Here is a 26696-nt window from a genome sequence, read left to right as displayed (position 1 = left end):
GCTTTGAACAACAAAAAATTAAGTTGGTGTTCAACATGATGCTTTATAACTTCTCCAAATTTGTGTGAACCAAACCCGAACATAGGTTGTACGTGAAAATAATTCAAATGTTATTCAACATTATGCTGAATTAATTCGTCATAATGGTGCCTGTTAAATGAGTGATTGTTAGTTGGGCGTGAACTAGATTTCACGTTTTCTAGAACGCCCATATTGACAGCTGGAACTAGTTCCAGTTCACGGTGTATATTTGCTTGTTCTCATATTTACGTTTGTTTGTTCACGTTTATCAGAACGGTTTTCTGAGCGTGTGTGGTGAAAATGTCTTGAAGAAACTGACCAAATTTTACTCTGAAAGATTTTTTAAAGAATCCCTGAAGTAGTTTCCATGTGAATTTCTGGAAGAATTCTTGAAGAAATTTACAAATAATTTCCTAAAAGAATTTCTGTAAGAATCATTGAAAGATTTTCAATCCAGCAAGAAATATGGAAGAAATACTTGGTGAAATTTATGAAGGAATTTATGGAATATTGAATTTGTTCCGGGAACATAAAATAAACTGACTGGTAGTTACACTAGTTTACAAAATAAAACGAAATTCGAGAACTTCTGTTAACGATCAACTTTTTGGAAGCACAATTTAGCGCTGATTTTGAAACCGTGCTTCAAAAAAAAAAAAATAAGTAGAACGGGTTTTGAGTTTTGGCTCAATATTGAGTTTTACAACTTTTTAAAATATGGAATTTACTAAAAATCAAATATCTTGCGTTTTGTTCAAGATTCAAAAATTTTCTCCATAAATTAAGAGCTGAATATAATACCATTCGATCATCTGAATGTGTGAAGTGAGCGACATTGCCTAAAAATAGAGCAAACATCGATTTCAAATCATCAACCTTGTATGGAAAGTCGAACAAATTTCCGCTCTACTGTTTTTTTTTCCTTCGCGTTTTCAAACTCAGGGCATGATTCCACACCAAAAAATGACCATCAGCTTACCGAGTTCAAAAAAGCTGTAAACATTTGCCTTTTTCTGGTAGATTTACAGTTTAAGCTTAAAAACCATTAACTAAAAAAAAAACAATTGTATGAACTGAAAGAGCAGCATCTGGATATTTTCCAGTTAAAATAGTTTTATCACGGAGCGGACCTGGTGTGATGGTTGAAGCACGTGGTTAACACGCCGAGGACCTGGGATCGAATCCCACTCCCGACCAACTCACAATATGTGAATTCTTCCATCGGAAGGGATGTAAAGCGTGGGTCCCGAGATGAACTAGCCTAGGGCTAAAAATCTGGGTAATACAGGTAAAAAAAAGTTTTATCACCACTGTAAAATATTTCAATGAATGCGAAGAAAATGCTAGGAAGTAACCTCAAGACATCCCGCAATGAGAATGTTTACGAATTTTCAAATTCAAATTTTCACTAGAATTTAGAGTGCATATTGGTTTTTCTTTGCTCATTAAAAAAAACTAAAATAGTTTCTTAAAATAAAATAGTAGAAAAAATCACAAGTAACATGGGTAAATATTCAAAAAAAAAATCTAAAGAAATCTGATTTTATTTGAGAATACGGAAGAACATAAAAAAAACATGATCAATCTTAGATATTGTAAATAGTAAAATCTTCACCCTGCTTCCTGGTAGCCTCAAGCCTTCTCGGCATCCCTCTAATGCTGGCGCCCTTGGCGAGGGCCAACCAAACGCAGCTCTGGTCACGGCAGTGCATGTAAGGGTTGCGCAGTAAGTCACAGTGGCTTCTGTGCAACCCTTACATGCGCTGCCGTGACTGTTTTGTAACTATACAGGGGGTGGCCAACATGTTTGGGATAGGCAACTTTTTTCTCCCACAAAAAAAAATCAACATGCTGTAACTTTTCATAGAGTGCACATTTTGTCTGTTTGCCAACCTATTATATGTGCATCATTGGTACAAATTCGGGCTCGATTGGTTAATTTTTCGCGAAGTTAGAACCGTTCGGGTAAAACACTATTATTTAGACAACTAATTTTTGAGCTGTCATATCTCGGAAACCAGTGAACAGAATTGAATGAGATTTTTAGATGCAATCTATGAAAAATTACAGCACACGCTCCCGTCAGAATACCCATTTTTTCATTGCTATCTCTGTCGCTCTTCAAGAGGCTCCATTTGAAAATACCTATTTTCAAGTTGGGTGGCCCAACTCATAAATCGGTATTTGTAAATGGAGCCTTTTGAAGAGCGACAGAGATAGCAATGGAAAAATGGGTATTCTGACGCGAGCGTGCATGTTGAATTTTTTTGTGGAAAAAAAAAGTTGCCTATCCCAAACATTTTGGCCACCCCTGTAGTGTTGCTTGGGTCAACATGGTTATGCCACAGAGAACAGACATCCAAGTCCAGCTCCGAAACTGTGTAAGGAATTTAACGGCCATTTGAAATCGGCATCACATGTGACAATAGCGAGGCGCTGTAAGCGGTTAATTTCGCATACTTATTTAATTCACCACTTGAAATGTTTCAATTCACCACTGACTGTGGCAATATGGTGTTTGGTGGCGTTAGTGTTGTCTTCGTGTATTGGTTTGCAACCTTTCTGAAGTAAAGATTCAAATCCTTACACAACTTTCCGAATGAAATTTGTTCTAGCCGGGATGTCTGTTCTTTGTGGTTATGCTGAATATCCACGCCTTTACAGCTGTGACTATATGGATCATAATCTGCAAGCTGTACTTTTCCACAGGGTGAACATCTGATCCATCGTTGATTGGCCTTCACTAAAACCCGCTTGATATTTTCCGACGAAGAAATCATAACATAAAGTGTTATTTTAAACATGTTGCAAAACTCAATTTTTTCATTTTATATTTCACGTAATGTATTTAAAATCATAGTTTTGCAACTCGTTACGTAACAACTAGTTTATTCTAAGCCAAGTTCTGAGCACAGCAAAATAATAAACCTAATTTAGCGCATTTTACCGACTGTTTTTTCTAAATTTAATTGTAAATACTTTTCATTTGAAAAATACAACTACAAACCTAGTCGGTTAAAGTAGAAATTAAAATTTTTCTAAGGTCGATTTCTTCTTACCTCGTTCCAGGAATATTGTCTGGTCAGCGGCATATCTCAACCGACCAAAGTATGTCATGCAATGAGACGCTTCTATACATATAACTTATGCACAGCTAAATACCTTAATTATTATTTGCCTAGCAAACTTACTCCTCGAACGTCCAAAGCCCACATCAATGAAATTACAAACGGTCCGGTGCTGGTGACGTCAAATCTGCACGGCTAAGTGATCTTGCATGTAGCCACTCACAGACTTTGCAGCGAATTATTTCGGATGCGACATGAGGTTTGAAGCAAAAATCACCCCCAACCAACATACGCATGCCATCCGGAAAATCGGTCGGCTTTTTTACTTCGCCAGCATAGCAGTTCGCTTTCGCCTCGATTCCCCGCCGGTCCGGTACGCACACCGAATGACTTGCGCGGTTTCCCTCTGCTTCCGATCTGTTCTATATAAAGTCCTCAAAACAGTGTCTCCGGCTACCAGTAGCAAAGTTTCCGGTTGCAGAAGAAGTTGTCCCCACCGAAGGAGAATTATTAGAAGCAAGTGAAGTGATAACGCTCGTGCCGTTTCTGGTGTTTTCCCGTTGGCCGCTGGCGGAACGAATCTCTGATCCAAGCAAGCCTAGCATCCCAGAACAAGGGCCAGCCAGCGCCTACTTCAAAAGTGGCAATCGGCGGAGTGGAGTGGACTTTTTAACAACTATTGTGGGGCCCATGCAATCTAGTTGGCAGTGACCGAAGACAGGTGTGTACAGCACAGTGTGCAGTGTATCGTCAATATATTAGATTACTAGCTGACCGGAAATAATACATCACAGAGCAGTTGTAATTCAATATCCAGCGCGTCCAGATAGTTCTCGGAGTTCTGCTAAAAGGTTTGTAGACACAATCATATGCTATCAACTGTTTTCAGAGTGATTGTTTCCAGTGCCTACGGGGGGCTAGTAGTGATGCAGGCGTATCCGAAAGAGTGAAAGACAACAAAGCAGGATAATTACAACGTTTTATATCGTGATTTGATTGCGTGGATTATACGTCAGGACACGAACCTGAATGATTGGCACGTGATAACAATGCCATTTCAGGTACTCGATTAGTGCATTTAGTCGCGTTTTTGATTTTATTTAAGTTTTATGGTAAAAAAAGGAAAGCTAAAAACCTAATCATGGAAGGTGAATGGCGATTAGGATGTTTCACGTCCGGGTTGATGACCGTTTTCGTATTAGTTTTAGGTTTTACCCAAGTATAAAAATGTTACATTTGATTGGAAAGTGTAGAATTACCATAAGTTAAAATACACATAAATAATAAAAAAAAAAAAAAAAAACATTTGCTTGGAAAAAAATTACATCGCAGCCATATGCCGGATTGACCTTTTTATAACTCATATTTTGTTTTTTATTTTTACTAGAATTAACTGGAATATAATACGTGTAGGTAAATTTATATTAAACTAAATGTCCATCAATCGCATTTTGTTTTACAAAATTCTTATTTTATCATGATTATAACCTCGTAAACCGGCCTTGGGTGGAACCTATCGATTACACTAGTTAATAAAATAAAACGAAAGTCGTTAACTTCTGTCAACGAGCAAAATTTTTCATGCATAAGAAAGTCCCTATTTTAGAATCGTGTTTGATATTTTAAGTAGAACAGTTTTTGAGTTTACGATGAAATTCGATTTTCACTATACATAGGGTAATCCCTTATTAAGCATGTGGCTCCCCATTTTCATCCTACTTAAAACAAAAGATTGAAGCGCTGCTTGTTTTGTTTCTTATTTTTGTATTTTTTTTGTTAAAAGTGAGAACACATGAAACCAAATAGAACGGAATCAATCAGTGCTGTAATCGCTTGTTTTAGAATAGCATGAATTTGGGAGCGTGAGTAAAAAAAAATGGAATTAAGTAAAATTCAAATATCTTGGGTTAAGGTAAACCAATTTCGAATCTGTTGGTGAATTTTTGGCGAGTACCGTAATCCGGGGTCAAATTGATCACTTTAAAACAAGTTTTGCGGATAACATTAGTGGCAATTCAAATATTTCCAAAATAATTTCTGTAAAATCAGTACCCAGTGAATCTGCATGAAACCATGTGAAAGATTTTTGTTCAACAAATTCAAACTTTGAGTAAAATAACTTTAAAAGTCAAAAAATCGGAAATGCCCCTTTAGGGCGAAATTGATCAACATACAATTAAGCATCGGTTAGAAAGTAAAACTTCCTTCTCCGCTTAATTTTGCCCTTCTAAAACTGAATAACGCGTTTAAACTCTTACAACTAAAGCTATGTTCACTTAGAATCCGGAATCATGTCACATTTTCTAGTGGCGCTCTCAATGAACATAATCATCATTCTTTTGCAGCACTCTGATCATACACTAATCCTCTTTAAATGGTGAAAATTTCATCGATTTTCTTGCAACGAGTGAAAAGTTATTTCAGATTGAAGACAAGAGGAGGAAAAAATCTTGCACAAACACGTTGAAAATTTAGCGTGGTCAGGTATGACAGTCGCGAAAAATGTTAATATCGTCAAAACCATTATGTGTTATGTGCACAGATGTTGTTAACCATGGCATAAGGAAGTGTCCGCGGAAGAAAAAAGCTTGGGTTCATTGATAAATCTGCTTTGAATTTGAAGATTTGGCATGAAGTTCGAACTCTGGGCATGGTTTTTTCGCAACAAGATGATGAGAAGCAATTCATACAAGGATGACAGCCTCAAGAATCGCGTGCTGCTTTTCAAAAACGCACACAAGGGATATGTAGAGGTTTTACCTATTTTGATGAGCTGCCATGACAGCCGGAGACGTTCAGTGGTATCGTAACAGATGGGTAGTGTTTATCAACGAAAAAAACACTCAAATTTCGCGTTTTCTCAATTCACTGAATTGCCCCTCATTTCGCAATAAAAAAAAGTTTGGCAATTTTTCTTCGGAATCCTAGTCAGACTAGTCAAGGCACTCAGGACACTGCATAGACGACCTGATTGTTGAACAAACGTGCGGAAGGGGTTGTTGCTAAAATTTACCACCGTTGTGCAGATTTTTAGAGAGGTCAACACTGAAAAAGTGAGAAAATGTGTGAAAAATAAAAATAAATAATTTCAATGATATTTTTCCATGAAAGTACAATAAATAACCTTTGTTTTGAGGGCTTCACCTTTTATGTTTGTTATTCCATCCCTAAGATATACGTGATTTTGTCATTCCGGATTCCAAATGAACATAGCTTTAGTGAATTTGATACATAAAATGCAAAATTAAATTTAGAAATTTCCTTCTAAACGCCTAAAGGTAGGCAATTTTATTTTAATTAAGTGATTTCTATCACAATAAATGACTATTTCGTCATAAAATGAACTTTGTTTTAATTATTTTATGATCAGAATAGCTACATAACTTCCCAACCAAGGCTCCACAAAAATGTTAAAACAGAGAGTTCACGCGAAGTCCTACTGGCAATCGATTGTTTAGTAGCAATAATTTTAGCTAAGTGAGATTGCCAAGTGCAAATTCCTCAAAAATATGGCAAAACTAACTTTTATTTCAAAAGTTAAGATGCCATACTCATCTCTAGACATCTATGAACAAGATGACGTAAAAAGTTTTAGATCATCATGACGCTTAAGAGTTCCTAGTATGGAATTACAATGTAGTATCCCAACGATCAATTTCACCCCGCTGATCAATTTGACCCCGGTTTACGGTATATGGGACAATCTCCTTGAAATTTTGCAAAATGAAAAAAATAAGGAAAATGTGGAGTTATTGTGCCCGGGCTGGTTTTTTTGGCCCACATAGAGAGTTTTATTACATTTATCATATAATTCCTATAAAATCTTGATAATTTTTTATTGGAACAATGAAAGTTTTTAATTATTTAGTGACCTTTGTTTTGGTTGTCAGTTAACCTTCCTATGGTGTTCGGGTCATTATGGAGTTACTTTAAAATTCTTCCAAGAATTTCACCAGAAATTCCCCCAGCAACCTCTAGTTTCTCTAGAAATTCTACTAGGGATTCCTCCAGAAGTTTCACAAAGAGTTGTGTAAGAAAGTTGTGTATGAGTTTCTGCAGAAATTCCTCCAGGGATTTTTTTAAGGAAATCCTTCAGAGATTTACCCTATTTTTCGGGACTTTTCTATTTTTTTCCGAAAATCTTTTGGAAATTCCTTTAAGCATTCTGTCATATAATTTTTCAAGGATTTATTCCATAACATTTTTGCGGTTTGCTTTAGAAATTTCTCCAGGGATTTTTTTTTGAAAAACTGTTTTTCTGTCAGAAAATCTTCCTGAGATTTCTTTAACTGCCCTAGGGGTTCCTTCGCAAATTTTTCGAGGAATTCTTTTAGAAAATTTCCCATGACTTTTATCATAATTTCGACTTATAATTTCTTCAGAAATATCTCCGAATTTTCCTCCAATGATTTTTCTACGAATTTCTCCAAGGATTACGTTGAAAAAACTTCCACTGATTTTTCGATAATTCTTTCATGGCCCTTTGCTAAAATACATCTAATCCATTTTTTTATAGAAAAATGATTCACGGATACTCACGAGAGTGGACACCAGCACCTGCTCGACCTTTAAGAAGGGAGCCATCAGTGTAACATATGATGCCGTCCGAAATACTTCTCTCCAGATAACCAGATGTCCACTCATCCCGAGAAGGGATTTTCGTGGAAAATGTCCTATATGGAAAATTAAAAGCAATTGTAAGATCACTTGGAGCAAGGACCACTTTGCAGTGTTGCAAAAATTCAATTCATTCATTTGAACACTAACCAACCAATCTGTTCAGTCATTTTTCCTTCTAGTTATGTTCAAAACGATTTCATTCAATCAGAGCACCTATCAAACGAGAAGCGAATCCTTGTCAATTGAATAAATTGTCACTCGAATGAGTAGCTTGGCATGAAACACAAAAAACCCCGAAAAATTCCGCCAGACTGAAAAAAATGTCGAATGTCGGGTCAAAGTCGGGTCAACTTTTATCGAATGTTGGGCCAACATCGATCAACTATTGGGTCTATGTTGGGTTTGGTGGCCAAAATAAAAATAGGTGAATGATAGGTTGATGTCGGGTTTGACGTCATCAATGATGGAAAAAGCTTTGAACCTACAACACCACACATTTATGCTTCCTAGCTGGGGCTCAATTGAATGATATGCGCCTTGACTGAGGCTGGAGCTGATGTCAATTGAATAATCAGAGGCTAGTCAATTGATATTGCGATGGTAAATGGAAAAATGAGTGGTTACCTATCTCAATTTCATCTTTAAATATCGGTTGATACTGACACTTAGCAGCTCTGCCACTTTGTCCCAATTTACCAATAGTGAAAACAACGAAGTGTGTGTTGATCTACGGTTCACAGAATTTTCTGATTCTGCACTCAATATGAGGTGTCCAGCAAAGCTTGGAATGACCCCAACGGGCTTTACCTGATCAGTCACATTAATTTCAGAATCAAAGAGACGCATAGGTCGAACGCCATCACGGGTTCGCCTTTCCGTGAAAAGAACAATAGATGTTCCAAGTTAATCCGAGTAAATGAAGTAGGCCGAAACGTTATGCCAAAACGATTTGGAAAGTCTTTTTTCACCGAAAAAAATCAACAAATCTCGAAACATAAAATTCAACGGTGACGAAAAACCCCACTTGTGTAAAAGAGTCACATTGGACTTTCCAGATTGGTGAGCATGTTGGTTCACATGAAGAGGCACGTTGGCCAGATGAACATCACGGATGTGATGATCGACAATGCGTTCTAAACATTTAAGAAGAAAAGAAGTCTAACCGATAGGTCTGAAACTGTTTGCTTCTTCATACGATGCATAACCCGACCCACTTTATAAATATCCAGTAATATCCCGCCAAGATTTGGGAATATACAGGGTGTTAGGTTCCTGAGTGCAAACTTTTTAAAGGGTGATAGAGGACCATAAATGGTGAAAAAAATTGTTCCACGCATATGGTCAAATCTCAACCGTTACGTAGTTATTGAACTTTCCATGTATCGTACTATGATTGACTTAACTGGCTATAATTTGAAAATGGTCAAACCAATCGAATTTTTTTACCCTTATTCGAAAAATTATTGAATTTTTCTATCAAATGGCATCTTTGAATCGATTGGTTTAGTTAAATAACTAAGTTTTCTAGAGCAAAATAGCTCAAAATAGCGTGTTTTAAATTGTTTTTGTCAATTACCTTTGAAAAATGCGTAATAATTTGAAATTCTTTCTTTGGCAAAGTTGTGGCCCCTGTTCCACTCTATAATTCGTTCTTTGACGCCAAACTTCTAGCTCTTATCGTTTTCTTGAAATTTTGATTTAAATGTGCGGCACAGTGCGCAAAAAAGAGCTTACCTTGACAGTTGCAAATTTATGGTCTGAAATGCGATGTTTAAATCAAAATTGCAAGGAAACGATAAGAGATAGACGTTTGATATCAAAGAGCGAATTGTAGAGTGGAATAGGGGCCACAATTTTGCCAAAGAAAGAATTTCAAATTATTACGCATTTTTCAAAGATAATTGACAAAAACAATTTAAAACACACTATTTTGAGCTATTTTGCTCTAGAAAACTTAGTTATTTAACTAAACCAATCGATTTAAAGATGCCATTTGATAGAAAATTCAATAATTTTTCGAATAAGGGTAAAAAAATTGCGATAAGTTTGTCCATTTTCAAGTTATAGCCAGTTAAGGCAATGAGAGTCAAAAACATAGAAAGTTCAATAACGTTCAATAACTACGTAACGGTTGAGATTGCGTAGAACATTTTTTTTCTCCATTTATGGTCCTCTATCACCCTTTAAAAAGTTTGCACTCAGGAACCTAACACCCTGTATGTACCCTGTAGCAAAACTGCAAAATAGTAGTTTTTTTCAAAACATGTTTGAAATAATCAAATCCTTTCTGAAGCAAAATAGGATTATCCCATCTGCTTCAGGAGATTTGAAAGGAGCAAAGCTGTTTAGTGCCCACTCAATCGAGTCTATAGTTATGATATTAGGAGCCGAAGCTAGAAAACCATAACTACAAGAAAAGCCATCAGGTTCATCCGAAGATGTAATATCCACACATCCGGAGAAGTGTGCACTGAATAAACATTCCAAAACTTCTTCATCAGAGGAAATGAAGTCGCCTTTAGCAAACGAACGTCTTCACTCGAAAATCCTTGGATTTTGTAAGGATTTTGTTCAACCGACTGGCTTCACTCAAACTGGAAACATTTTTACAAATATTTTCTAGCTGGTTCGATCAGCAGATTGGAGAGCTTTGTCGTAGGCCTTGCGGGCCGACCTGAAAATCTCCGATGCAGCCGGACGTCGTCTGTTCCAACTCTTTCTACATTGTTTCCTGAGCATCGGTTCCTCTTGTGGTCTTCACACACCGAAGAGGGCAGGCTTCTTCAAAAGCTTCCATGATGAAGACCGTTGAAGTATCAACGGCATCATCTAAATCACTTGGAGTGTCAATTGATGGTGAGTATCCATGAAATTTGGCTGCAACCAAATCGGTAAAGAGATCCCAGTTGATTGACCGGGGATTCCTGAAACGCAAAGTTTGCAAAGTAACATTCACATGTTCAAACAATAAGTAGCGATGGTCAGATAAAGATTCTTCATCTGACACATGCCAATTGGTCAGCTCATGACTAATTCTGCTAGAGCAAAGCGTTATGTCTAACACTTCCTCTCTACCAGATACCATGAAGGTTGGGCGGTTGCCTATGTTAAGTAATCCAAGATCTGTACTACTTAAGTATTCCATCAAACTGGAGCCTCTCAAATTGATGTCTGAGCTGCCCCAGATTATATTGTGAGCATTAGCATCACTGCCAACAATCTGCGGAAGGCCTTTTGAAGTACAGTATGCGATGACTAGCTTGAAAGCATCCGTAGGGGATGGTTCATCATGCGGTAAATAAACCGAACAATAAACGTATTTCCTGTTGAGGTTTCCAACAAATACATCGATTGTGATAGTACATACATCTCTAGTAGTTAGTTCAGAGATGAGTGTAGCAACGATTGCGTTGTTGACAAGCACACATGCTCGAGGCATGACACGTGTTTTTGCCTTTTCATTTTTACTGAAAGTAGCAAACACCGGATTCACAAGGTTTCCTAGATAGAAATTCCCTTTACGAAAGTAAGGTTCTTGGACTAACGCCACTTGGGCTGCACCATTTTGCAAAAGTCTGCAAAGATTAATCGTTGCTGTTATTCTATGCTGAAGATTGATCTGAGCTATCCTAATCGTAGCCACTACCCAAAATAGGCAAGATTAAACTCTTTACAATCACCAGCACAAGACACCGTCTTCGGCCAGAGGCCGCACAGACTGAACATTACTAATATTAGACAACGGACAACACAGAATTTTCTGTTTATCGAAAAGTTTTCCCCGACTGGAGCGGGAATCGAACGCACACTCCGAGGCTTACGAGACACCTAAACGACTGACGCCGCTAACCGCTCGGCCACGAAGCCAATACAGAATATGTTGTGTAAATAGCATAATGCAAAACCATATAGGTGAAAATTTTAACTCAAGTTCGAGACTAAATAAGGGCTGATGATTGTCTCGGAGAAGCATAAGGTCCATCGCGCTTTTGCTCCGGTTAGCGCAAAAGGGCAAAATACTGTGGAGGCACTGATGCTCCACAGGCTCCGTTTGCGATGTTTTTATTTACCCCTCTAACCATTAATTTCTAGACACGGTAAGCATAAAGCCGCATAACACTGTGAATTAGAGGTCATCTGATTAGCGGACTCCTAACACTGGAACAGGCGGTCCGTAGTGCTATTCTTATCCAGTCGAACGAACCGCTACCGACACCACACAGCTATCTAGGCTGATCGGGAAAAGAAGTTAACTCTCGAGCAGTCGCGTCTTCGGCCATCCTCAGCGACACCACGCACACGCTTTGTACCACAAGCGAGCTTTTTCATGGTGCACGTACTCAATACACGACACAACCGCTCCCGGGTTAATATTGATGATCAACTTCAACGGTCCCGAAAAGCCGAAAAATTGACCGGGTGCCTACAATTAACATTCAAATTACAAAATTCTAACAAGGTAATACAAATATTTTTTTAATCTTAACAAAACTACTATTAAAACTAAATACTTTTCAAAAAAACACTACAAATTACTCAAAAAATACGTAAAATAAAATAAACTGAACGGTTACAAAATCTTGGTGACTTGAAAAGGTTTTTTTTTAATTTTTTTTTATATTTTTATTTTTTAATGCTAATTCTACACTCCTTGAAAAGGTGCTTTTTAAGGACAAACGTTTTGAAATCCCGCTTCAAGAGTACATGAGAACTTAAAACGCACAAATCTCAAGAAGCAAGCTTCAAACAACTGTGCATTTTATTATTCTGTTCTTGCTCACTTGTAATAAGCTGAAAATAAAAAGATCAATTGCGCTGGTTTTGTTAACGAAGAGATTTGTGCCCTCGAAATCGTGAGTAGGTGCCAAAGTCGGCCATTGTGGCGGCCATCTTGGGATTCTAACAAGTCTGTCCTTAAATAAAATATGAAAATTATCAAATTTATCAAAACTTGAAAACCTAATTGCTTTGAGGTCAAATTGTAAATAAAACGCGCTCACCTGCAAAGCACTAAACTGAAACAGCCTATTTTTAAGTTAATGGTAGTTATTGGTTTGCGAGGTAGAATGCCAAAATTGATACAATTGAGCCGATATGAATATTCACCACATGTTGTCCCTTCATTTGTGATGAATGAATTCAAATACATAATGTAGGTTAAGGATGAAAGCGAGATGTGATTGACACAATAGTACAAAAACAGGATGAAAACACTTGTTCTGTTTTTGTGATTTAAACTGAGATCCAAACATATGAATACTATCCAATATATGTATGTATCTACAAAAAAAAAAGTTCATGAATCCCCGCCAAATGCAGTGGCAGTGTTTATCAAACATGCGGTGCAATGACAAATGAACTTGGCGCTTGATGATAACCCTTGTGTTGTTGAGATGACGTGAAGAAGTGCAAAATGTGCCAGCATATTTCAACAGCTAGAGCAACGTGGGCCGTCTAGAACCATATGTATATGTAGGATGGTGATGTTGCATCTGCATATGTAGGACTGTGCAGCGTGCTTCCATGTCTCTCGTCGTCACAACACTTCAAAAGCAGTCATTCTAAGGGAGAAGATGTGTGCAGTGGGGTGATCTGGTGGGCAAGTTTAATGTTTTTTTTTCATTAATGTAATTCTTCAAATTCGAATTTAGCACTAGAATTTCGAAAAAAATTAAGCATAGAATTAAAAAAAAGATGAGAATTGATGAACGATATCTTCGTGCTCTTCAAATATCAAAATGTAATGCAATTTAACACAAGATTTCGATAGTTTTTCCAATTTGGCTCCTGTCCTGTTCACCAATATAAATTATTTAGCAAAAAAAATGAGGATGTCTGCTTCGGCCGTTTTAAATGTGGAAAATGTGAATGGGTTAGGGATTTAGGAGTAATCTTAGATTCTAAACTTACATTCGTTGACCACTACAACACAATCTTTCACAGGGCTAATAATATGCTAGGGTTCATTAAGCGCTTCTGCTATAACTTTCATGACCCATATACAATTAAAACACTTTATATTGCCTATGTTAGATCTATTTTAGAATACTGCAGCACTGTATGGTCTCCTTTTTCAACCACGCACGAAGAAAGATTAGAATCAGTGCAAAAACAATTTCTACTGTTTGCTCTTCGTAAATTAGGCTGGACATCATTTCCACTTCCGTCTTACAAAGCACGCTGCATGCTTATTGACATACAAACTCTGCAAGAGCGGCGTGAAATCGCAATGATTTCATTCGTAAACGATATCGTTTCGCATCGTATAGACTCGCCTGAAATCTTATCAAAACTAAATTTTTATATACCTACTCGGCAATTAAGAAGTCGAAATATTTTCACAAGTAACCACCACCGAACAAACTACGCCAAATTTGGGCCTATAAATCGCACGATGGTTGCTTATAATAAACATTGCGAAACGATTGACTTTACCATGTCTAGGCAAACTTTGAAAACATATTTTCGTACCATTAGAAATAGGAACACTTAAAAAACACTACTAAATTTAATTTTTTTTAAAAATGTATTTTTCAATGTATTTCATAATTATATTACTAAGTATAATGTACTAGTCTACGTCGGTTGACGAAATGAAAAAATAAAATAAAATAAAAAATGAAAAAAATATATATTATCTGTTTTATGTCAAGAAAAAGTGATGAGTATACCTTTTCAATTTTTCGATAGCATTTTATTAATAATAAGGAAATTGTTTATCCTTTTCCCCTAGTATCCTCTCTTAGTGGACATAAAAGTAAAATAAAAATTTCCATCAGTTTGAACAAATCAGCAAAGCATATTCCTAAATTGGTATTAATTGCTGACTGTTTTAGAAAGATTTGCTGGTAAATCTGTACAAAGCTGGTAAATTGTATACAAAATACATCATGCTTTTTGAAAAAGGAGCGGTGTCTTAGAGCGCGATAACCATTAGAAGCAGAAGACGTCATTTTTGTAGATCATTCAAATTTTGTGGTATTTAATACATTAGGGGATGCTTAACTCTTTGATGCAGCTGCAAAACGGTGAGTCGATAAGGAGAGCATCTAACATAGCTCTGGTCCTCACAAGCTCCTACCTCATGCTTCCACGGGTCAAACGATGACAAAGACCGCCAGCTAAGAGTTGTGTGCTTAGCTGGTAGTGCAGCCTGGGCACTGTTGTCCTTCTGACTTCAGCTAGATTGAGGAGGTACGATCCGAGCGTCTGTTCACCAAGGAGGTGCGGCTCAAACAGCGTCTGTTCTGGCATCCAGCGGCTGAGTATGAAATGCTGTATTGCGTCAGCTATACCTAAGAAGGCAGCCCCTTCAACGCAATGTAGGCAGCGCGGCCCCGGTAAGGTAGCCTGCTGAAAACCTTCAAACACCCAGAAAAGCAATAGTAGAGTAAACGGATTGATTCAACGGCAACAGACCCGGCAACGAATAAAGGACAACGATTGGAAAGTCGGATCTTGGAACGTGAGAACTTTGAATGAACCCGCACGTGTTGGGCTCCTGGCTCGTGAACTGCGTAATGTCGGCGTTAATGTGGCCGCTATCCAGGAGATACGCTGGCCCAAAACTGGAGAACGCGAATTCCGAGCGGTGGATCCCATCGCCAACACTTCATTCAAGTACCACATCTACTACAGCGGCGGCGATAAGGCAGAACGTGGAGTTGGCTTTATAGTGATCGGGAAGCAGATGAAGCGAGTTATTCGGTGGAAGCCGATAAGCGACCGAATCTGTGTGTTGAGGATGAAGGGCAAGTTCTTCAACTACAGCCTGATCAGCATCTATGCGCCAACGAACGACAAACCCGATGACATGAAGGATGAGTTCTATGAGAGCCTTGATAAGGCCTACGGAGAGTGCCCAAAACAAGATGTCAAAATAGTCATCGGAGATGCAAATGCGCAGATCGGCAGAGAAAGTTTCTTTCGGCCTGTCATTGGAACGGAAAGCCTTCATTCTGTTACCAATGATAATGGTCTGCGCCTTGTGACATTCGCTGCTGCTAGAGGGATGGCAATCAGCAGTACCTACTTCGCACGTAAGAATATCCGAAAACACACCTGGCGACACCCGAGTGGTGACACTTGCTCCCAGATAGACCACGTGCTGGTCGACGGGCGACATTTCTCGGACGTCATAGATGTGAGGTCCTACAGAGGCCCGAACATCGACTCGGATCATTATCTTGTAGCCGCTAAAATTCGGGCGCGATTATCCAGCGTCACGAGTTCAAGAAACAACAGGACGATGCGTTTCAATATCCAGCGCTTGTCAGCCGAAGGGGTTGCTGCACAGTACCATCAGAAGCTAGACGAGAGGATAGGAGAGACCAACGGATCTGGAGATGTCAACAGCTTGTGGGGAAGTATCCACGAAGCAGTGACAACAACAGCGCAAGAGGTGATTGGTACCGCTCAGCGACGCCAACGTAATGGTTGGTTTGACGAGGACTGCCAACGAGCGACGAACGAAAAGAATGCCGCCAGAAGTCGAATGCTAGTGGCCGGTACCCGGCAGAACAGAGAGCGGTACAGGGTTGCAAGAGCAGAAGAGAAACGAATCCACCGCAGGAAAAAACGGCAACACGAAGAGAGTGTTATTGCTGAAGCGCAGGAAAGTATGGACAGGAACGATATGCGGAGATTTTATGCAACTGTCAATGGCGCGCGGCACAAGACTGCGCCAGTGCCCGCCATGTGCAATGACCGGGAAGGAAATTTGCTGACAGACAAAACAATGGTGGCAGCCAGGTGGAAGGAGCACTTCGAAGATTTGTTGAATGGTAGCAGCGAAGGAGCACCCAGGAATAGGATTAACATAATGGATGACAGTCAAGCAGTGGAACCACCAACACTGGATGAGGTTAAAAAGGCCCTTAAGGAGCTGAAGAACAGCAAGGCTGCTGGGAAGGACGAGATCCCGGTCGAACTTCTTAAGCACGGAAGCGAGCAGCTACATCAATCAATCCACCAGATTATTATAAAGATTTGGGAGGATGAAGAATTGCCCACCAGTTGGTTGGATGGCCTCATATGCCCAATCTACAAGAAAGGGCACAGACTGGAGTGTGCCAATTACAGAGGGATTACCCTTTTAAATTCGGCGTATAAGATACTGTCGCGTGTCCTGTTCAACAGACTGCGACCTCTTGAGGAGTCCTTCGTCGGCGAATACCAGGCTGGTTTTCGTGAGGGCCGATCAACGACGGATCAAATGTTTACCCTGCGGATGATCCTAGATAAATTTCGGGAATATAACTTGCAGACTCACCATCTGTTCATTGATTTTAAAGCAGCGTACGATTCAGTGAAAAGAAATGAGCTTTGGCAGATAATGTCAGAACATGGTTTTCCGGCGAAACTAATTAGGCTGATACGCGCAACGCTGGATGGATCAAAATCAAGTATTCGGATCGCGGACGAAGTGTCTACGTCGTTTGTGACCTTGGATGGATTGAAGCAGGGGGATGCTCTTTCAAATTTATTGTTCAACATTGCACTCGAAGGAGCGATTAGGAGGTCAGGCGTGCAGAGGAATGGCTCTATCATCACACGGTCGCACATGCTCCTCGGTTTTGCGGACGATATTGATCTCATCGGCATCGATCGTAGGGCAGTGGAGGAAGCTTATGCTCCTCTGAAGAGAGAGACAGCGAGGATAGGCTTGACGATTAACTCTACCAAGACGAAGTACATGATAGCGGGTAGAGACAGAAGCAGGCCTAGTGGTGTTAGTGCTGAGGCAGTGATTGATGGGGAAGTGTTTGAAGTTGTTGAAGAATTTGTTTATCTTGGAACACTTGTGACATGTGACAATGACGTTTCCCGTGAAGTGAAAAGGCGTATTGCAGCTGCGAATAGGGCCTTTTACGGATTGCGTAGCCAGCTTAGGTCCCGTAACTTGCAAACGCAAACAAAATTCGCTCTGTATAAGACGCTGATTCTTCCGGTTGCCCTCTACGGTCACGAAGCGTGGACGTTAAAGGAGGTAGACCGAAAAGCTTTTGGAGTTTTTGAGCGCAAAGTGCTGCGGACAATTCTCGGTGGGAAACAAGAAAATGGAGTGTGGCGCAGACGCATGAATCACGAGTTGTACCAAGTGTACGAAGATGCGAATATTGTGAAACGTATAAAATACGGCAGACTTCAGTGGGCTGGACACGTAGTGCGAATGTCGGAAGAAAGAATAGCGAAAACAATATTCAGCAGAGAACCCGGTAGAGGTAGGCGGCTTCGTGGGCGGCCGCGAACTCGCTGGCTGCACGCGGTTGAAGAAGATCTACGATCCCTACACGTTCGGGGAAACTGGAGGAACATCGCCCAAGACCGACGAAGATGGTGTTCTACTATACGCTCGGCATTGGAGTAAAGTTACTTTGTAGCCAACAAGGTATCAAGGTAGGTAACTCTTTGATGTGTTAAATTATTTTTGTTGCCATATCTTTCATATTCAGATGAATACATTGCATCGATGAACACTTGGTTGTTGGTTGATTCCTGTGCACAACCATGGACACGATATGATGCAGATAACTGCCAACATCATGCTGCATGACACATGCTTGCAAACCAAATGTATGTAGACAATACGCAGAACACTTTAAATCCACATCCTTAACCTCCTGCCCGTTGTTAGTTTGGACCATTTGTCAGTAGCTGCTGGCTGGCACAAATCTACTACATATTTAGGTGAAAGACCGAGAAGAAGATTGTGGGTGTGGGTACTAGAATATGCCACCTGTTTGTCATCTCCTTGTGCTCCTTCAGTCTAGGGAGTAGACGTCTTAGAGTTGTACTGCATTTGAAAACACTAAAATAAACCACCATCCAAACAGGTGGTTTGTAGTAGAAATCTGGCACACGGCGTTATTCTTATGCACAAAGATATCAGGCGAACTGAAGCGGTTAAAAATGGTTGAATGTCTAGTTTTTTGAAAGCCAATGCAAATTACATCAATTTTGGCAACATTTTTTCTAGACGAGGATGGGCAGATCTCAGAGCGAGAATTACTCATTGTGTATATGCTTTATTGATTTCTCAATTCCCTTTGTATTCTAAATCATTTTGGCCAAGTTTAGGTTTGATGGGGTCTCCACTTCACCTAGTGGTAGCATAGAAAGCCCTTCAATTAATAACTGTGGAAGTGCTTAAAGAACACTAACTTGAAGAGAGGTAGGCCAAGTTCTAGTTGGAACGTAAAGCCATAAAGAAGAAGAAGAAGAAATTAGGTTTGATAGAAATACTTCTTTAGCGTCTAAAAGCGATGAACCATATAAGCTATCGATCCTCATGTTATCATTACTTTTCCGTTTTCTAGAAGTAGGCAACATTGAAAAAGAACAGACAGTTCGGATTCAAAAGTGAAATGAAAAAGGTCGTAAAAAGTACAACACATTCGGTTTGTGGCAGATAATAGCTTGTCGAAGCATTAGGCCGATGTCCTGTGCAATAGGCGAATGTGATTCAAAATGCTTCTTTTTCTTTTTCTTTATGGCTCTACGTCCCCATTGGAACTTGGCCTGCCTCACTTCAATTTAGTGTTCTTTGAGCACTTCCACAGTTATTAATTGAAGGGCTTTCTTTGCCTGCCATTGCATGAATTTGTATACATATTGTGAGGCAAGCACAATGATACCGGAACAGGAATCGAGCCCGCCGTCTCCGGATTGGCGATCCATAGCCCTCATCACTAGGCTAACTGGAGACCCTGATTCAAAATGCTATAGACACTTGAAGCTTGCTAAGATTCCAGTTGTAAACGCTTTTATTTTAAGATCTACGGGATAATAGAAGCTGAGCAATATTTGCGACAGAAAAGAAAACTACAAAATCAATGCATGAACAAAAACTAATATGGTGTAAAATGCCATTTTACATGAGGTGAAGTGAAACGCCAGATTACACGGGTAGCATTTGCATCAACTACCAAGCGTCTCCATTTGATTCTTAAACTTTCATATGTTTGATAACAGCAACAATGTCATCACAAAAACTTATCCGCGTTCTTGCTCGCGGAAAAGCTTTTGTGATAACATTGATTTTGTTATGGAACATGTCAAGGTTTGAGAAACAAATGGAGACGATTGGTAGTTCATGCAAATGCCACCAGTGCTAACTGGAGAGGAAATATGAAATCACATGAACTTTCACGAATTTACCAGTTTACAAGAATATGTGAACGTATCTCAATGCGGCTCACCAATAATAATAAATAGTGGGTACTTTCAGAATTTTTCTATGTAGCCACCGATGGATCATTTTACCCCATGAGTGTATTTTATGCCATGTCCCCATTGGATTCGGGTTTCGAATATTTGCACTCTTCCTAGCAAAGGGAAAAATAACTGCGGGTGATATGTGCTATGTTGATAGATTTGTTCCCTTATGTTGTCGCATGCCAGTTATCCCAAAATGCAATGGAGCACCCATACAATTCGACAAAAGGAATGATAGCTTTCAATCCTGTCGTAGACAACTTTATGATGTCCTCTTGGCTATTGAGGAAAGCAGTCGGGCAGTTAACTTAGTTTATGTGGGTAGCTAGGTACTAACTGATACATAGCTTCTTCACTTACGGGCAGTAGGATTGCCTTTTTGCAATCTTTTTTTTTATCTTTTTGCAGTGCTAAAAACATTGATAAGGGAGTAATTACTCTCTACATGGAAGCAAAAATCGACCCAACTATAGGTTCTTTTCACTCATACCAACTTTTTCGTGCGAGAATTCAAATTTGACTGAACTGCGTTATAGCTTGAAGTGCTCAAAGAACACTAAGTTGAAGCGAGGCAGGCCAAGTCTTAGTGGGGACGTAGAGTCATAGAGAAGAGAAGAAGAAGAAGCGTTATAGCTCTGAGTGAGTATTACGTTTCCAGTTATTATGTTTTCAGCATAAAATCGAATAAGTAACATTTTTTCCTTCACTTCCGCTGCTCTTTCTATACGTTTAATACAATAATGTCAGGAGTGCCACGATGAATGCCACAGTGATTTTTATTAAATAACAAATTCATATTTTAAAAATCTGTTTCCATGGACATTTAGAGGAAGGATAGAGGTATCTCCTGATGCATTTCCTGGTGGAAAATAATTTACTAAACTAGAACACCGGTGCAAAAAGCCGTGGTCAATTCGTTCCATTCACAGATCAAAGTTTTTAAAAGCAATTTATATTTTATGACGCATTTTTTTTTAATTTTTCGTGTGTTATGCTATTTGATTTCGTTAGCGTATTTTGTCAAATTCTAATTTGTTATTTCAAAATGTTAGTCTTAGTTCTTTGTTTTCATTTTGTATTTTTTTTTACCGCTAGTGGTATTTTTGCCGCTGGTGTTTCCGCAAATGCAAATGGACAAACAGTCATACATATGCCGAGCTTCAGAAGGGATATCGGTTGCCGTTTTTGCATCAATTAGATAAACAAATCAGACGCGTCAGGAAGATAATGCACCTGCTCACACGAATCCAGCTACCATGGTTTGGTTTCGCGAATATCATATTCAGGCTATGGAATATCCAGCTTTTTCTTATTACCAATAAACCCAATCGTGAATTATGTAAGAGTCTATTATAAAAGCAGTGCATGCAGGTCAAGCATCTGCCTAAGATTTCAAAGTATGCCAGACAAGCCTTTTGAGTTTATTCATATTATGCTTTTGGTTGAAATCCGAAGTGACCGGCGGTGCGAAAATTAATTTTGAAGCTACTTAGAAATGTCGCAATGCAACTGGGATTAGTGCATATTGTAGCTCTTAATTAGCTTAATGATGCGCAACAGAAAAAAAAATAGATTCTATTTTACTTCGCGGCTCCAACTTCGCATGCGCTTCAAGCGACGACTTCGATTTGGTGGTGCGACGATAATACATAGTAAAGGAAGGACCTTAGACCTTAATCTAGAACACAAATTTTAGTTCATTCAATTCTGTTCATGTTCGGCAAACACATGAATTTTTCAAAAAAAAAAATATATATGAAAATGGTTTTTTTTAAATGCGTTAAAAATATAAGAAAGTACATCTTCGAATGAGTGTAATCAGTTTCGTACCTTTTAATTCCGCCCTATGTTGCTTATCCTTTGACAGATACGCGTATTTCGACTACCACTTGTAATCTTCCTCAGTGTCAGTTATCCACTGAGGAAGATTACAAGTGGTAGTCGAAATACGCGTATCTGTCAAAGGATAAGCAACATAGGGCGGAATTAAAAGGTACGAAACTGATTACACTCATTCGAAGAGGGTGTTCTGCTTAGAGGGTTCGAAAAGTCGGTACAAGATATTGTCCGCCACCAAACCGGACTTCGCACAATCAAGTCGCGACGCGACCCAACTCGCGACGTTTTTGAATCATGTTAAAAGTAGTGCGCATCCTTCCCGTTGTTGTCAGCAACACAGCGCACTAGATGCGAAACAGATGCGACACTTGTGGTCCAAGGAAATGGCAATTTTTGATTGAATGTCTGTCCTGATTCCAACCGGATAGGCAATAAGAAAGTGCAGTTCTGTATCATCCAAAACACGGAGAAAAAAATAAAGTCAAGTCAATCATATTTCGGTCCCAAACAAGCATATTTGTGCACTGACTTTTATATAATCCTATTTAGAGATTGTATTGCGCATAATATAATAGGCCGAAGAATAATGGAAGCTTGAATTAAGCAAAATTGATGATCTCTTTAGAACAAGAAGTATGGTTGATTCAAACATAATATGCTTACATCAGCAATATTTATGGTTGATGATTTGACAGTTCATTTGACAGTCATGGTAGATTCAAACATGTTTATGTTTAACTTGACCCCTAACTTGAGGCTTGAACTAACTATACCGGATGATTGATTTAAGGTATTCCAAGCATACATAGAAAATCGCTGTTATTTCATTTAAAAAATAATGAAAATCTTCAAATTATTGCGTAAACGTTTCAAGAATAGTAGTATGTATGTGCAATATGTTCTAATAAGTCTATTTAACGGAAGCCTACGCTCACTTCAACAACTGGTAGCAGGAAAATGGGATAATCTGGTTGAAAGAATGACTTCGACAAAAATGCCCTTTCTCCGTTGCAAAGACCCCTTTTCTCACTTTTATTATCGAAATATGCACCTCAGAGGATCAAACAAGCCATTTCTTGAGAGAAAAGTAAGATTTCTTCTAGATGTGCTTGGATCCGATAGGTACTTCGAAATAAATTGGGGCAAAACTTAAATTCATTTTGGGAATGAAAAATTAAAATTCGATTTTGGGTACACCTTGTCCTTTTTTTACGTCCATGCATGACTTAGCGACAAAAAATTCTGCCGCCAAGAAAATGAGCAAACTCAACATTTTTATATTTTTTAAAACATCTCCGTGATTAGGAGAAGTGTACAAAAAAATAAAAATGTCTATTTTAATTATTATTTTGGCAGAAGAATTTTATTTCGCTAAGCCAATAGTGGACGTAAAATGAGGTTTAGGTGTACTTTAACTCACCTGGTGCCGCCGCCGATTTTCGGTTCACGCCGCCCCCGCCGATTATTTTTCGGCGCACCGCCGCGTACGTCGCCGATCTCCAATTTTCTACGCCGATCTCAAAAACGCATCGATAAATTAAATTATTTCTTGATTTATTTCATTACAATATTTCAAGCAATGGAGTCATCTGCATACATAGCATTTGTAAGGTCGTTTTCAGCGGTGGACCATTTTTTTGGTCCAAATTTAAAACAGTCCTAAAAAAGTGAAAGAGTTTGTCCTTCGAATTAAAACGAGTTTACAAAGATACCGGGGGTCCCTGAAGATAACTGATGGCTGAAAATAGAGTCTAGGGATTCCGAAGATTGAAGAAAATGCTGGTGATTCTGAAAAAAAATGTTGTCGTTTTCATCTTCAGAAGAAATTTCTCCAGCAACTCTTTTGAGGATTCTTCCAGCAGTTTCGCCAAGCATTCCTCTAAGAGTTCCTCCGGGAACTCTAGAAGGTTCTTCGGGAAATCCGAGGGTTTCCTCCGAGACATCCTCTAGGAGTTTCTTCGGGCATTGCTACAGAAATTTCACTGAGACTTTTTGTAGTGCTTCCTCTAGAAACTCTTCTAAGAGTTCATTTCATTTATTTAGTTAACATCAAATTCATGATAATACTGAATCAACAATTTGCCGCCATAATACTCGATTTGCAGCTGCAGCTCTCCAACCTCGGTCACGCCCAACACTCGCCAGATCACGCTCCACCTGGTCCGCCCATCGTGCTCTCTGCGCTCCACGCCTTCTTGTACCAACCGGATGGTTAGCAAACACCAACTTTGCAGGGTTGTTGTCCGGCATTCTTGCAACATGCCCTGCCCATCGTATCCTTCCGGCTTTGGCCACCTTCTGGATGCTGGGTTCGCCGTAAAGTGCAGCGAGCTCGTGGTTCATCCTTCTCCGCCACACGCCGTTCTCCTGCACGCCGCCAAAGATCGTTCTTAGCACCCGTCGCTCGAAAACTCCGAGTGCTTGCAGGTCCTCCTCGAGCATCGTCCATGTCTCGTGTCCGTAGAGAACCACCGGTCTTATTAACGTCTTGTACATGGTACATTTGGTGCGGGGGTGAATCTTTTTTGACCGCAGTTTCTTCTGGAGCCCATAGTAGGCACGACTTCCACTGATGATGCGCCTTCGTATTTCACGGCTCACGTTATTGTCCGCCGTTAGCAAGGAACCGAGGTAGACGAATTCTTCTACCACCTCGAAAGTATCCCCGTCTATCGTAACATTGCTGCCAAGGCTTGTCCTGTCTCGCTCAGTCCCACCTACCAGCATGTACTTTGTCTTAGCCGCATTCACCACCAGTCCGACCTTTGCTGCTTCACGTTTCAGGCGGGTGCACTGTTCTGCCACCGTTCCAAATGTTCTAGCAATAATATCCATGTCATCCGCAAAACAGACAAATTGGCTGGATTTCGTGAAGATCGTACCCCGGCTGTTGAGCCCGGCTCGTCGCATCAAACCTTCCAGGGCGATGTTGAATAGTAGGCAGGAAAGTCCATCACCTTGTCGTAGTCCCCGTCGAGATTCGAATGAACTGGATAGTTCACCCGAAATCCTTACGCTGTTCTGCACACCGTCCATCGTTGCTCTTATCAGTCTAGTCAGCTTCCCGGGAAAGCTGTTCTCGTCCATAATTTTCCATAGCTCTGTGCGGTCGATACTGTCGTATGCCGCTTTGAAGTCGATAAACATGTGATGCGTTGGGACCTGGTATTCACGGCATTTCTGGAGGATTTGCCGTACGGTGAAGATCTGGTCCGTTGTCGACCGGCCGTCGATGAAACCGGCTTGGTAACTTCCCACGAACTCATTTACTTTAGGTGAAAGACGACGGAAGATGATCTGGGATAGCACTTTGTAGGCGGCATTCAAAATGGTGATCGCTCGAAAGTTCTCACACATTAACTTGTCGCCTTTCTTATGGACGGGACAGATTATCCCTTCCTTCCACTCCTCCGGTAGCTGTTCGGTTTCCCAGATCTTGACTACTAACTGGTGCAGACAGGTGGCCAACTTTTCCGGGCCCATCTTGATGAGTTCTGCTGCGATACCGTCCTTGCCAGCCGCTTTGTTGTTTTTGAGCTGGTGGATGGCATCCTTAACTTCCCTCAGCGTGGGAGTTGGTTCGTTTCCGTCCTCTGCTGCACCAACATAGTCATTTCCTCCGCTGCCTTGGTCCTCCGTGCCTACATTCTCTTCGCCATTCAGGTGCTCGTCGAAGTGCTGCTTCCACCTTTCGATCACCTCACGTTTGTCCGTCAGGAGGCTCCCGTCCTTATCCCTGCAGATTTCGGCTTGCGGCACGTAGCCTTTGCGGGATGCGTTGAGCTTCTGATAGAACATACGTGTTTCCTGTGAACGGCACAGCAGTTCCATTTCCTCGCACTCCGCTTCTTCCAGGCGGCGCTTTTTCTCCCGGAAGAGACGGGTCTGCTGCTTCCGCTTCTGTCTGTATCGCTCCACATTCTGTCGGGTTCCATGCTGCAGCATTACCGCCCGCGCTGCATCCTTCTCCTCCAGAACCGCTCTACACTCCTCGTCGAACCAATCGTTTCGTCGACTCCGTTCTACGTACCCGATAGTGATCTCGGCTGCGTTGTTGATGGCTGCTTTGAATGTACTCCAGCAGTCCTCTAGAGGGGCCACATCGAGCACACCCTCGTCCGGCAACGCTGCCTCAAGATTCTGCGCGTATGCGGTGGCGACATCCGGTTGCTTCAGTCGCTCCGGGGCGGCCGCCGGTAATGTACGTTGTTAATGACGGAGAGTTTTGGGCGCAGTTTAACCATCACCAGGTAGTGATCAGAGTCGATATTAGCGCCACGATAGGTCCTGACGTCGATAATGTCGGAGAAGTGCCGTCCATCAATCAGAACGTGGTCGATTCGCGATTCCGTTTGTTGTGGTGATCTCCAGGTGTAACGATATGGGAGGCTGTGCTGGAAGAAGGTGCTACGAATGGCCATGTTCTTGGAGGCGGCGAAATCGATGAGGCGTAGGCCATTTTCGTTCGTCAGCTGGTGGGCGCTGAACTTTCCAATCGTCGGTCTGAATTCCTCCTCCTGGCCTACCTGAGCGTTTAGATCCCCTATGATGATCTTGACGTCGTGGTTTGGGCAGCGGTCGTACTCGCGTTCGAGCTGCGCGTAAAATGCGTCTTTGTCATCATCAGTGCTTCCGGAGTGAGGGCTGTGCACGTTTATTATGCTAATGTTGAAGAATCGGCCCTTGATCCTCAACCTGCACATTCTTTCGTCGATCGGCCACCAACCGATCACGCGCCTCTGCATGTCGCCCATCACTATAAAAGCTGTTCCCAGCTCACGTGTGTTGCCGCAACTCTGGTAGATGGTATGATTACCTCTAAATGTTCGCACCATAGATCCTGTCCAACACACCTCCTGCAGCGCTACGATTCCGAACCCGCGGTCCTTCAGTAGATCGGCGAGTATGCGGGTGCTCCCGATGAAGTTGAGA

At 40.5% G+C, this 26696-nt stretch overlaps 1 protein-coding gene across 3 annotated transcripts in view; it reads left to right on the top strand.

Annotated features, from left to right (window-relative positions):
- Positions 1 to 3215: 3215 nt before the first annotated feature.
- LOC109431517 (allatostatins MIP) overlaps positions 3216 to 26696 on the top strand; it is an 84920-nt gene continuing 61439 nt past the window's right edge. Inside the window, exon 1 of one of the 3 annotated variants that reach the window (XM_019707749.3) lies at positions 3216 to 3810. The gene's annotated coding sequence lies outside the window, so the exon portion shown is untranslated. Of the gene's footprint in view, positions 3941 to 26696 lie in introns of all 3 variants that reach the window. The other 2 variants (XM_019707750.3, XM_029862029.2) reach the window with 2 other exon arrangements.

This window comes from Aedes albopictus, chromosome 1 (genome assembly GCF_035046485.1).
Source record: "Aedes albopictus strain Foshan chromosome 1, AalbF5, whole genome shotgun sequence".
In the NCBI taxonomy this organism is placed as follows: domain Eukaryota; kingdom Metazoa; phylum Arthropoda; class Insecta; order Diptera; family Culicidae; genus Aedes; species Aedes albopictus.
The sequence above is the reverse complement of the archived record's forward strand: the minus strand, read 5'-3'. Positions and strand labels throughout refer to the sequence as shown.